Genomic DNA, 13,943 nt, shown 5'->3' on the forward strand with positions numbered 1-13,943 from the left:
CACTGAGGCTTCTTGTTGGCACACCTCAGTTCTGAAATCTGACCCCACCAACTCATCTTCTACCTTCTGTGAAAGACTCCCTTTCACTGCCACACATAGCTCTTTCGCTCATTCAAACCCAGCCCTGCCCCTGATGGGTCCTCATCAGTGTCCCTCTCTGGGTGTTTCATGTCCCCAAGGCTGATGTATTTGGTCTGGGTCAACACCTTGGGGACCTGGGTGTCAGGATGGTTCTTGAAGGTATTGGTGTCCCAAATCCCTTCCAAGAGTCCCATAAGGATGTGGATCCCTAAGTCCTAACCCTGAACTCCGAATCTCCCTACCAGGTAGTTGCAGAGAAATCTCTTTATTCACTCATTGCGCGTCAGGATGCTAAAGCCTCGTACACACACAAACACACACACGGTCTCCCAAGGACAGACGGAAATCTTTACTCTAAACCCCAAATGAGGAAATAAAAGATTTTCCTACATACCCCATAATTGGCATAGTTCTCTCCCCCCGGGGAATATAAAACTCCACATTTCTATATAAGGCCGCATTCCTTCCTTTCCCTAATCTGCCTTCCTTTCCCCTTCCCCCTTTCAGATGGCTTTTACAGGCCTGTTTGGAATATGAAAGAGGTCTGTGACTGAGTGGTTACATTCCTCAACAACTGTTCTCAGCCACACAGAGACCCAGCTAAAGCTCAGAAACGCACACACACACTCAGCTATTACTTTATGTTATTTCTGCTACATATATGCTATTTCCTGCTTTTTATAGTCTTGTGACCCCCAAAACTGCATTCATGGTGTCTATTATTCAGAATGAAGAGTCATACTCATCAAATTCCACTGTTCTCTGTGCTATGGGAATATATTCGAGAAGTTTCCCAAAAAAACTACAAATGACAATAATAGTGTATAGGCCACAGGGTTGTTGGGAGGTGCCAGTGAATTCAAACATAGCACAGGTACACACATATAACCTAAAAGGGAAGTGATAAGCATAGTACTCGGCACACAGCAAGTGCATGGAACATTCTGGGGATTATGATGAATATATGTATTCACGGTATGTATGTATGTATGAGATTTCAGTTTTTAAAAATGCCACAGTGTAAAAATTGAAAATCTTAGCTCCCCATTAAGCCTAACTATAGGTTGAAGGAAAGCCCCCCAAATATTGTCCAGTAAAGACCTTTGTACCTTTGAAAAACCCATGCTTCCATCAAGCAAATTAGTGATGGGTTTTGAAATCCATATGAATCACTAAAATCAATGGGACACTTCCAATGTGCTGGGTACATTGATAACTTATTCTCCAAAACATCCTCATGAAGAAGGTTCTACACTCATTGATGCCATTTTATAGTTGGGGAACTTGAAATTGACTCAGTCAATAGAGTGAATTAATTGGTTTGTAGGTTGAGAAATGCTCTGGTGACTGGTGTAGATGTGGGTTGAGCCAGTGGTTTTAATCTTGTGATTATTTCTTGCTTCCACTTTCCCATGCTGGCTGTAATCTCGGCAAGTATCTCTCATCATCTTCACTTTATTTTGTTTTATTTATTTATTTACTTACTTACTTATTTAAAGGTTTATTTTTGAGAGAGAGAGAAAGAAAGAGCACGAGCGAGAGAGGGGCAGTGACACAGAATCTGCAGCAGGATCCAGGCTCTGAGCTGTAAGCACAGAGCCCTATGTGGGGCTCAAACCCATGAACCACGAGATAGTGACCTGAACTGAAGATGGACGCTTAACTGACTGAGCCACCCAGGCATCCCTCATTATTGTTAGATGCCTGTCAACAACTCAAAGGAGCATACTTCCATGTCCACAGCTATTGACATAGAAGATCTTTTCTGGCAGATCTTCCAGAAAATTAGGAAAGGGTCATTTTTGGAAGTCTTCCTCAGATCTCTTCTCACTGTTTCATTGTCCTAATTCAGACATCAATGTGGCCTGGAGATGGAGGAGCAGAAGGCTGAGTATAGAAGAAATTACTCCAAAACTGCACTGCAAAAGTAAGAGAGAGAACTTCTCAAAGCAAGTTTAGGGTTGCTGCAGATTTTTATCCTAGAAGCAGATTCTGAGATGTACACGTACATTGGGGGGTATCCTTGTGAGCAGTGACTTGGAAGGGAAGAGAAAGAAGCAGGGTTGAGCAGGAGAAGCCAGACTGCAACATCTCAACAAGGACTTTGGCCAACTCTACAGGGAGCTCTGGTGCTGGGCCGACCCTTCAGAGGTATCTTGAGTTGGAATAAGGTAAGTGGGAATAGGGGTGGGGTCCTCACACCACCCTCACCTTCACCCCTGGTTATAGAAACCAGATATTGTTTGTGGGATGTCCAGGGAGGAAGCAGGGACTTGTGGGAGCCGGTTCTTGTCAGAAGAAGGCAGTTCCTGGAGAGAGATTGGACTGTCAGCTGACCACACTTCCAGCACCTGGGAGAATAAGCCCTTCTGGCCTGAAGAGGAATCTGGGCAGTGCATTCCAGTAGTCATGAAGCAGTGTGGGAAAGGAAGCAAGTCACCTAACTTCTAGAAGCAAAGCTCAGATCTGCACACAGGCCTTTTAGACGGCATTGCCCCAGCTCTCACCTTGTTGCTTCCTGTCCACCGTGTGCCGATTTCTACACAGATTGCTGCAGAGTGTTTTTGGAAAGAATCCCAGATACACAGTATCTAAGTGTCAGCTGCCCATTCACGTGGGGGTCTTGTGAGTAACTAAGAGGGCAGGATGTGAGGAGGAAACCAGTGGTGCTACACCTCACTGGGTGGGTAAGGAGGCTAGATGACCGGCCAGATTCGCACCAGAGAACCGTGGGGTTTGAACAAATGAGGAATGTGAAGAATTTGGAAAGGTTACAAAGAAGTCACTACAGTGATGAATGTTTTTCTGAACCAGCACGGTCAGGAAAGAGAAGACTGCGAATCAGGGATGGCTTTGGTGATCTCACAGAGTTGTTTTTTTACATCATGATGCAGAATGCAGCCAAAATTTACCATCACAGCCTTCTTCAGGCAAATTTGCCAAATGGTTTCATCCCTGACCACATAGACAAAAATGTTACCTGGTTCAGGGCACATGGCCGTTTTATTTCAAATGTTGGAGATGTTCGCCAGTGGCAAAATTAAAAACACACCTAATGGGAAGAAAACTCCCTGGTAGCTTGACAACACCTGACGGAGGATGAAACCTGACCAAGCTTTAGGATGTTGTTGGTCCATGGAGGCTGCATCCAATAAACTACTTAATCTTGTCTGGTTCCCATGGCAACAGGCACTGAAGCGGCTTCCTGAATAAGAGTGAATGTGATCCACTGCCAGCATGGAAATATAAATCCTCCCCTATTTCCTCTCTGTTTTCCAGCGTCTCTCTCTCTGACACGTTCTGTGTTACAAAGCAGTGCCGGGAACACTGCTTGTGTCTCCCTCTTCCCAACACTCACCAGTTGCAATGGTGAAGCCCCGTCCTCTCTATTTTCAGCACGAAACACAGAAATGGAGGTAGAAGAGCATAACGCATATTCTGAAAGGCAGGGAAAGTCATTCCAGATTGCACATTACCCATCCATGTTCCTCACCCTCACTCAGAGCCCTATTTTTACTTCCAGGCAGTAAAGCCTTTTTCCGTTGGAATCCAATCAAAGCGTGTTTGTGCTCAGGAGCAAGACAGATTTCCTAAGTAACAGAGAAGCCATTTTTAGGGAGTCTTAGGAGGGGGAAGATCTTAGAATCCACCTAAACTTAGATCCAGCCTTTGGTGCGGTATGTCTCACAGGATGTACTCACACATTTCATCTGGTTTATTATAAGCTGCCTGAGACGCCCTTCAAGGCTATGCCAGTTGAGCCTCAAGCTGCGGACTGCAGCAGCACAAAGCCTTCTCCTTCTTTTCCTTTACAGCACACCATCTGTTTTCCAGCTCTTGAAGAGCGCTACAATGAAGCCAGTTTGTGCTGACAATGATCATACCGATGGTATATCTGGGCTGTCTGTCAATATATCTGGGTGAGTTAGTTTTGAGGGGACGACATCAGTCGTGGTTTGTGGCTGGTGGTTTGTGGCTGCAGTTAGCTCTGCAAATATAAATGTGAACCGTGAGTTTGCATCCTAGGTGTGTGGCTTGGGGTGTGTACGAGCACAGACAATACTCCGTGATTCAACAAATATGGTAAGAGATGAGCGCTCGATACATATTTATATATATTAACTGAGTGAAAAAATCCAAGTATTATTTTGCAAAATGTGAACTCTAGATATTGATTCAAGCAAATAAACTTATTTAAATTATTTATGAGACATTTAAGGGAATTTGAACACCGATGCAATACTTGATGTTATTCCATCATTGAATGAAGTTGAATGATGGGTTAGAGGGAGTTCATGGTATTGTTCTCTCTACTATGGCATATAGTAAACATGAAAACCACATACAGCTCTGGTGGGGGTAATTTGAAGTTTCCTAGAAGAAGTGTCTTCTAAACTGAGAGCTCAGGATGGGAGGAACTAGAAGGCATAAACTGAAGGTAAGGGCGTGAGAATGAGGTATGAGCTGGGTAAATCTTCCAGGTGGAAGAAACTGCATGGACATAGGCTTGAAGGTGAAAAAGCATCTCCTGAAAGAAATTCAGTAGGATTGCATCAGAGGTTGGCAAGAGAAGAGGCTTAGAAGTAAAATTGGGATCTGCTTTCTTTCTTTTTCTTTCTTTCTTTCTTTCTTTCTTTCTTCCTTTCTTTCTTTCTTTCTTTCATTTCTTCCTTTCTTTCTTTCTTCCTTTCTCTCTTTCTTTCTTTCTTTCTTTCTTTCTTTCTTTCTTTCTTTCTTTCTTTCTTTCTCTTTTATTTTAGAGAGAGAGTGTATGAGCAGGGATAGGCAGAAGGAGAGGGAGAGAGAATATTAAGCAGGCTCCACTCTCAGTGCAGAGCCTGATGGGGGGCTCAACCTCATACCTCTGAGATCGTGACCTGAGCTGAAATCAAAAGTTGGATGCTCAACTGACTGAGCCACCCAGGCACCCCTCTGGACATTTTCTTAAGAGCAATTGGAAGCCATTGAACAAGGAAGTACCAGATTGGATTCAGGGTTTAGAAAATCTGCAGTTAGGCTTGATGGTCCCAAGAGAGTACCAACTTTAGAAAGTCTTTTTTGAGTACTACTCTAGCCCTACTCTTTCTGAGCTGTAGATTTCACCCTCCTTACCAGTTGCTATTGCTCCATGCTTTACAGATTCTATGGTGGTTACATTGAAAGTTCCATGTTGAGGTGAGGGCGGACTGTGTATTCTTTGCTGTGAGTCAGCTGTGTCCCTTGCAAATGCATAAATTGATGCCCCAACTCCTAATATGACTGTATTTAGAGATAGGGTTTTGGGAGGTAATTAAGTTTAAGTAAGGTCATAAGGTTGAAGTCCTGATCTAATAGAGTTGGTCCTGATCTAATAGGATTATAATAAGAGGAAGAAAGAGAGATTGTTCTGTCTATACACAAGCACTGAGAAAAGGCTCTGGGAGGACACGACAGAAGGCCGCCACCTGAAGCCAGGAGGAGAGCTCTCACCAGAACATAACCATGTTGGTATCCTGATCTCAGGCTTCCAGACATGAGGACCCTGAGAAAAGACATTTCTGTTGTTTAAGCCACCCAGCCTACGGTATTTTGTTATGGCGGCCCAATCCAACTAAGTCCCCCTCCATGCAGATAGATGAACTTGGGCTGTGAGAAACCTGCTAAACAAACTGCCTGGCAAATGACCGTCTTTGCAAATTTGATCATGATCCTCAAGCTGATTTTCCATTTCCTACATGACAGACCACCAAAGTATACTTCCCATGACAGACCACCAAAGTACACCGTCTCTCTCAGTGCTAAAGACACGTTTAGTAGTCCTTTCCTTCAGATATTCCCTAATGGCCCTCTATTAATATGATTTTATGCTCCCAGGAATCTGTATGAATTTGTTCCATGAAAATCAAACTCAAAAGCTGTCAACTTCCTCTGCACTCCTTAATGAAACTAAATTGGACTCAACCCCTATTGGCTTTAGCAATGAAGAAATCCAGTCCTAGACTTTTGGTGACCAGTTCCCTCCCCACTCCCTTTAGGATTGTAACAACACCCAGGATTTACTCAGAACAGACATCTTGTCATCTGATCTGTGGGAAGAAGTGGAGTTCTACTTATTCCCTCTCTTTTCCTTTCATTCAGGTGGGGGCTCTGAGTAGACAAGACTCCTGAGAAGCACCTAGGGTCCCAAACCCTTTGCAAACTTGTAACCATCTCATCCAGATGTCCTATCTCTGCAGATCTGTAAACCTTTCCTATCAGTTTTCAGAATTAACACCTCCATTCTGATTCCACCCTCATCCTTGTAAAATGTAGCTCTACTCTCTCACAGAGAGTTTAACTGTCTCCTGTCAAGATATGGAACTTTTCCACTACCCCAAAATGTTCTGATATTTCCCCTTCCCTGACCCCAGGCCTTCACTGACCACTGATTGGTTTTCTATCTATACAGTTTTGCCTTTTCTAGAATTTCTAATAAATGGATTCATAGTGTGTGTACTCTTTTCTGTCTGGGTTTATTCACGTAGTATAATGCTTTTGAGATTTATCCGTGTTGTATTGGCAGTTCATTCCTTTCTAGTGCTAAATACTGGTCCATAAGAAGAATAAACCATACTATCCATTCGCTAATTGGTTGATATTTGGGTTGTTTCTAATTTTTAGTTCTTATGAATTGTGCTGCTTTAAACATTCTCACACAGGTTTTTGTGTAAACCCATGTCTTTATTTCTCTTGAGTTGTTATTTAGGCATGGGAATATAAATCATAAGGTAGGTATGTTTCACCATGGCAAGTTTTCATTTAACTGTATAAAAAGCTGCCCAATTATTTTCTAAAGTGGTTGTGCCATTTTTGCATTCCAACCAGCATTGTATGAAAGTTCCAATTGCTTTACATCCTTGCCAACAATTGGTTTTGTCAGCCTTTGTAATCTTAGCTATTCTAGTGGTATGTGTTACATAAAATATAAAAATAATCTCCATTCTAAATATAGAAATAACTCCATATTACAATGTCAATGCCTCTGAGAAGGATATCAGTTTAAGGTGCTACCACCTAACATCTTAGTGGTATTTGCTCATATAGTCATTCCAGTATAGGGCCCTTGGAATTCAATGACTTCCTGGAGGCCATTAATAAGCAAATATTTCTTGGGCATAGTAATGGTTCATTTTATGCCAGTTTGACTGAGTCATAGTGATGGGGTTTTGGACTGATGGGGTCCACAGCCAACGGTCAAGAAAGAATTCTTGAGATGTCTTTGGTGCAAAAAGGGTGATTTTATTAAAGCACAGGGGCAGGACCCATGGGCAAGAAGAGCTGCACTGTAGTTGTAAAGAATGACTGGTCATATTCTATGGAGTTTGGGGGAAGTAAAGTCAAGAGGAAGTTTCTTAAAGGGATTTCCATCTGCTAAAGAAAACTCATAGATTACTAGGGGCCTAGCTATTGTCAAGCTAAGGTTGTTGTCCCCTCTAACAAAGCATTATCATTAAAACAGTAGGGAGTTCCTGGAGATTAGGCTATTGATAAAATTGCCTTTTTCTTGTAATTTACTAAAATATTTGTAAACTGATGGAGACTCTATCAGTTTAACCATTCATCTACTGTCCTTTCCTTTGTTCTTGGGCAGCGAGGAGTGCCTGAGGAATATCACACATATCCCACAGGGTGAAGGAGGGAGAAAGGGTTGTTAGCTTATGCTCTGCCCTCAGCTTTCCTTACACTTCCTCATTAACTGGATGCCTCCACATTTAGTTACACATTATTCTGAGTGTGTCTGTGAGGATGTTTTAGGATGAGATTAATATCTGTATTGGGGGACTGAGTAAAGTCTTCATTAGGATGGGCCTCATCCAGTCAAAGGAAGACCTGAATAGAAAAAAAGGGTGAATAGGGGCGCCTGGGTGGCTTAGTCGGTTAAGCGTCCGACTTTCACTTAGGTCATGATCTCGCGGTTCGTGGGTTCGAGCCCCGCGTCGGGTTCTGTGCTGACTGCCAGCTCAGAGCCTGGAGCCTGTTTCAGTCTGTGACTCCCTCTCTCTCTGACCCTCCCCTGCTCATGCTGTCTCTCTCTTTCTCTCTTCTATAAATAAATAAAAACATTAAAAAAAAAAAGAAAAAAAGGGTGAATAAGAGAAAATTTGCTCTCTCTCTCTGCCTAATTGTATTTGAGCAGGAACACTGGTCTTCTCCTGTTTTTGAACTCATACTTGGACCGGAACTTACATGATTGGATCTCCTGGTTTTCAGGCCTTTGGTCTCACACTGGAACTACCATTGGCTTTCCTGTCTCTGGCTGGCCACCTGCAGGTCTTGGGATTTTTCAGCCTCCATAATCACATGAGCCAGTTTCTTACAATAAATCTCTTCACATATGTTATGGACTGAATGTTTGTATTTCCNCCTCCAAATGGTGGTTTTAGGATGTGGGGTCTTTGGGGAGTAATTAGGTCGAGGGTAGAACCTTCATGATAGGGTTAGTGTCCTTATAAAAGAGAGTACAGGAAGCTCCCCATGCCCTCGCTGCCATGTTGGGACACAATGAGAAGACAGCTGCCTATGAACCAGGATGTGGGTTCTTTCCAGACACCAAAGCTGCCGGCAACTTGATCTTGGACTTCTCAGCCTCTAGAACTGTGAGAAATGAATTTCGGTTGTTTATAAGACACTGGTCTAAGTAGTTTGTTATAGCAGCAACCCCAAGGACTAAGATACATATAGATACAAATGATGGTATAGGTACGGTATAGATACGGATATAGGTGCGGATATACAGATTCTACATATTTTGTTTCTCTGGAGAACCTTGATGTTCCTACTATGCATGACTCAACACTTTAAACTCTTGGAATTCAGCAGTAAAAACAAAACAAAACGAAACAAAACAGACAATAACCCCTGCCTGCAGGGAATCCCTGCCCAACTTGAAGGCTACTGGAGAAAACAGAAAATAAGAGGAGACAGTAAGTAAAATGTATGGAATGTTAGATGGAGATAGAGGTGAGTGGGAACACCCAAAGCAGGGGAAGGGAGGGGCTGACATTTTAGATAAAGAGTTCCAGGTTTACTGGAAGGCTCACTGAGAAGGTGACGATTGAGAAGACCTGAAGTAGATGAAGGAGTAAGCCATGTAGCTATCTAGAGAAAGAGCATTCCAGGCAGGAGCCTTCCAGGCATGTGTCTGTCTCTGGAGTCACTGCCACAGCCCAGGAACAGTGAGGAAGAAATGTGGGAGAACAGAAATTGGGAAGGAGACAGCACACATGGTATAAGAGGCTAAGTAAGGAAGAGGCACAGGAGGGTTTGTTCTTAATTGTGGTAAAATGCACATAACATAGCATTTACCTCGTAACTATTTTCAAGGGTACCACTCAGTAGTGTTAAGCACGTTCACATTGTTGAGCAACCAACTTCCAGAGCTCTCGGATCTTACAAAATTGAAACCATAGTCCCCATTTGCCCTCCCCTCCAGCTTCTGGCAACCATGCTTCTACTTTCTGTTTCTATAATTTTGACTACTCTAGGTACCTCATGGAAGTGGAATCATACAGTATTTATCTTTTTGTGTCTGGCTTATTTCATTTAGCCTAATATCCTCAAGTTTTGTTTACCTTGTAGCACATAGTGAGATTTCCATTATTATTTTTTTAAGTTTATTTATTTATTTTGAGAGAGAGAGAGAGAGAGAAAGCAGAGCACATGAGCAGGGGAGGGACAGAGAGAGAGAGAGAAGGCAAGAGAATCTAAGCAGCCGAATGTGAGTCTTGAACTCACAAACCATGAGACCAGGACCTGAGCCAAGATCGAGAGTTGGAGTCAGTTTAGCTGACTGAGCCACCCAGGCACCCCAGAATTTCCTTCTTTTGGAAGACAGAATAGTATTCCATTGTACGTGTACACCACGTTTTATCTATTCATCCATTGACGGACATTTAGGTTGCTTCCATCCTTTGTCTATTGTGAATGATGCTGCTGTGAACATGGATGTACAAATATCTTTTCATGACCCTGCTTTCAAGTTTTTTGGCTATATACCCAGAAGTAGAATTGCTAAACCGTATGGTAATTCTGTTTAATCTTTTTGTTTGTTTGTTTGTTTTTTTAGAAATCACTATATTGATTTCTAAGTTTGTATTACTTTACATATCCACTAACAATGCATAAGTGTTCCAGTTTCTCCACATCCTTGCCAACACTTGCTACTTTCTGGGGTTTTGTTTTGTTTTGATAGCCATGCTAATGGGTATAAGGTGGTATCTTATTGTGCTTTGATTTGGATCTCATTGTGGCTTGATTTGATTGCTGATGTCTTTTCATGCTCTTGTTTGCCATTTGTATATTTTCTTTGGAGAAATATTTATTCAAGTCCTTTGCTCACTTTTGAGTTGGGTTATTTATTTTCTTATTGTTAAGTTGCAGGGGTTCTTTATATATTCTAGAACATGATCGCCTTGCCAGATATACGTGATTTGCAGATATTTTCTCCCATTCCATAGATGGTTGCCTTTTCACTTTGTTGATCCTATCCTTTGATTCCCAGAAAGTTTTAATTTTAGTGGAGTCCAATTTGTCTATTTTTACTTTTGTTGCCTGAGTTTTTGGCGTCATTACCAAACCCAATGTCATAAAGCTTTTCCTCTGATTTTTTTTTCTAAGAGTTTTTATAACTATGGGAGCGTTTTAAGCAGAAAAGTGATGTGTCACTAGAATATTCACAAGACAGATGTGGGAGGCTGATTGTATTAAAGGCCCCAGTTCTGCATTTCTTTTCTCATCCACACCCTTTGCCATGTCACGTTGCCACACCTCCCAACAGGAAGCGACAGGCATTTCCCTGGCACTTGATTCGATTTCAGCCATGGAACTTGGAAAGGACTTCTAACTCTGACTCTGGGCTTAACCCTATTACCTGCTTTGGCTGATAGAGTGAGGATGAAGTTATAGCAGTCAGCCCAACCAGCTAACCCCCAGGCATGAATATGAGTCACCTAGCTGATTCCCGGTTAACTCCAGATGCCTCATTGTTGTGTGTCACTAAGGTTTTGTAGCTGTTTCTTATTCATCTTCATGATGACAATGGATAACTGATACAGGGAGCAGACTGGAAACCGGGAGCTGTGTTAGAAAAATATTACTGTAATGTAGGCAAGAGATGATGATAACAGTGAAGGTGGTTAAAAGTGGTTGAATTTGGGCTATATCTTGAAGGTAGAACTGACAAGGTTTGCCCTCAGATGGATATGGGGTATGGGGAAAAGAGAAGAGTCAAGAAGGGTTTTGGCCCAAGCAATTGAAAAGATGGAATTGCCATTAGCTGAGATGAAAAGAGATCATAGAGAACAGGTTTGGGGAGAGTATCAGAGAATCAGTTTTAGGCATTTGTGATTCTTGGGAGAGTTGGCATATGACCCCTGGAATTTGAGAGTGCTCATGAACTTAGAGATCATCAGTGCTTCTTGAATAGAAAATTCTGGGGGCGCCTGGAGGGCTCAGTCAGTTAGGTGTCTGACATTGGCTCAGGTCATGGTCTTGCAGTTGATGAGTTCAAGCCCTGCGTTGGACTCTTTGCTGTCAGCACAGAGCTTGGTTCGGATCTCCGTCCCCCTGTCTCTCTGCCCCTCTCCCACTTGCACGCTCTCTCTGACTCTCTCAAAATAAATAAATAAGCTTAAAAAATATTCTGAAACAGGGAGGCCTGATGAGGCTGTCTGTACTAGATAAGCAATGACCACAGTGCAGCGCGCCCCAAGAAAAGAGGATGGGGAGGCTTTTTTACTTACCTTGTTTCCCTTTACCTGAGAGAGAACCTCAAGGGATCCCCCAAGCTCCTTAGGGTAGAGGTCTACACCAAGGGGCTCCCCCAGTGGTTGTCCAACAAGGAAATGTTTCACCCAGAGAGAGCCTGGGGTCTGGGGGCTGAGGGAAGACATGACTGCTCCTTCCTGAAGTCAGTCTTCAGTGGCAGAAAGGGTCCAGATGAAGTCATGCAATACTCCAAAAGTACCACATTACCCTCTCCGCAGAGCTCACCAAGTCTGTGGGGCCCATGTGCGGCAGAACCAGCCTGAAGGAATCCTCCCAAGAAACCAGTCACACAGGAGGAGGTCAGAGGTCAGAGCCTCCTCTCCTCATGGGTCCAACAGCAGAGCATGAGACTGGGAAGGGTGGAGGGATGGTGAGGAGGGGAGAGTTCTAGAAGGTAGATGTCCGGCTCTGTGAGAGGGTGGGTCTAATGTTCTGATGACCTTCGGTGTTAACCTTTTGTCTGCTAGTATGTTATTTAAGCTACTTGAGAGGAAAGGAGGGATTTCTTATACCTATCTAGACATAATTCACAGACCATGAGCTGGATGTGGGAGGACCACAGGAAGAGAGGAAGCCTGGGACAGGAAGTCATCTCTCATCTCTGATTCTCTTACTCATCCTCTGTCTCTCTGTCTCTCTGTCTCTCTCTGTCTCTGTCCCTTTATTTCTCCCTCTTTCTTGTCCCCTTACTCCACAGTCTGGCTTTCTTTGCTTCTACACTTGTGATCCACTATGACTCCACAAAGCTCCTGAGTTCACACGTGAAAGCTGCAGCCTCTTTCAGACACTCACCAGTATCTTCTCAGTTCCAATATGAAAAATCCTGTAGAGAGAATCAAACTGGCACAGTCAGAAGCCCACTCAGCTTGGGTCCAGCCAGTCACAGCCAGTACCAAGAATGAATTGTATGAGTGTTGCTGCAGGCTTCCCCTAGAAGCAGAGGAAAACACAAGGATATGCATGCAAGTAGTTTTTTTTGGGGGGGGGGGAGGAGGCAGAGAAGATCCTAGGAAGCACCTGTAGGGGAGTAGGGAAGTAATATGGATAAAGAAATGGGAACCTATCCCCCAATCCCACTGGGACTTGGGGAAGAATAGGAAGAACACACCTCAGTTGTCCTACCCAAGGAGTGAGAAAGCTGAGGTATTTATCCACCACCTCCCATCTGTCACTGGTTGAGGGCTGCTTTCAGTGGTGTTAATTCCCTTCCCTCCCCGGAGTGAGCTCCGGTGGAAATTCCAAGCGCTCACATCAAAAAGCACTTGGTGTGAATTGTTGGAGCCGTAGGATCAAGGCACGGATAGCATGTGCTGTAGATATCATTCAGGAATGGAGAAGGAGATTCAAAAAAGCATGGTCGAAAATTTGATTGGAGAAAATAGAATTTTCAGTCCCCCTCTGCCTAGACTTCTCAACGAATTGACAATTTACATGAATTAAAGAGAGAGATCACATGCGTAGACAGAAACGAACACACGTTTGTTATAACAGAAGTGCTTCACACACACCAATGAAAGTCACCGGCAGAGAATTTGTCCTGTACTATGAGTGATCTTAGGTGAGAAGAAGGAAATTAAATTGTTCTTTTAAACATACTGCTTTTGCTGGAAGGCATCAAAAATGTGAAAACAGATGGTAATGGAGCAATGAATGTTTTTTTTTTTCCTTTACCTTGCTATAATGATGTTTGTGCACTGATTGGATTTGAGAAACAATACTTCTAAACATATTTCTCCCTAAAAAATGCCCCCCATCTCTTAGTGTTTCAAAGACATATATTTTTCTAACAGCCTCAGGAGCTCAGTTAGTGCCGGTCTCTTCTGAAAACAATGGAAATTGTTCTCAGCCTCTTTAGTGCTTAGAGGGAGACAGCAAATGAGACTCATGAGAGTTTGGGGCTCAGACAGTTCCCGATGACATATGGGGTGTAAGTGCTCAGATGGTGCCTGTGATGGAGGAAGAGAGCGTTGGAGTCCTGGATCCTTGACTACCTATTTACAGCACAAGGGGTAACCAGAGGTGTTTGGGGGTAGAGGGTTCTAATGGAGGCAAAGGCGTTTTTCCAACAAATGGGGCTG

General features: G+C 43.2%; 1 long non-coding RNA gene across 1 annotated transcript in view; it reads left to right on the forward strand.

Annotated features, from left to right (window-relative positions):
- The first annotated feature begins 3,852 nt into the window (after positions 1 to 3,852).
- Positions 3,853 to 13,943, forward strand: part of LOC144219194 (uncharacterized) — a 54,445-nt gene continuing 44,354 nt past the window's right edge. The window contains exons 1-2 of the long non-coding RNA XR_013331332.1: positions 3,853 to 4,001; positions 4,108 to 4,164. This is a non-coding gene — a long non-coding RNA (uncharacterized LOC144219194). The remainder of the gene's footprint in view (positions 4,002 to 4,107; positions 4,165 to 13,943) is intronic.

This window comes from Crocuta crocuta, unplaced genomic scaffold, assembly GCF_008692635.1.
Source record: "Crocuta crocuta isolate KB4526 unplaced genomic scaffold, BGI_CrCroc_1.0 scaffold407, whole genome shotgun sequence".
NCBI classification, from domain to species: Eukaryota; Metazoa; Chordata; class Mammalia; order Carnivora; family Hyaenidae; genus Crocuta; species Crocuta crocuta.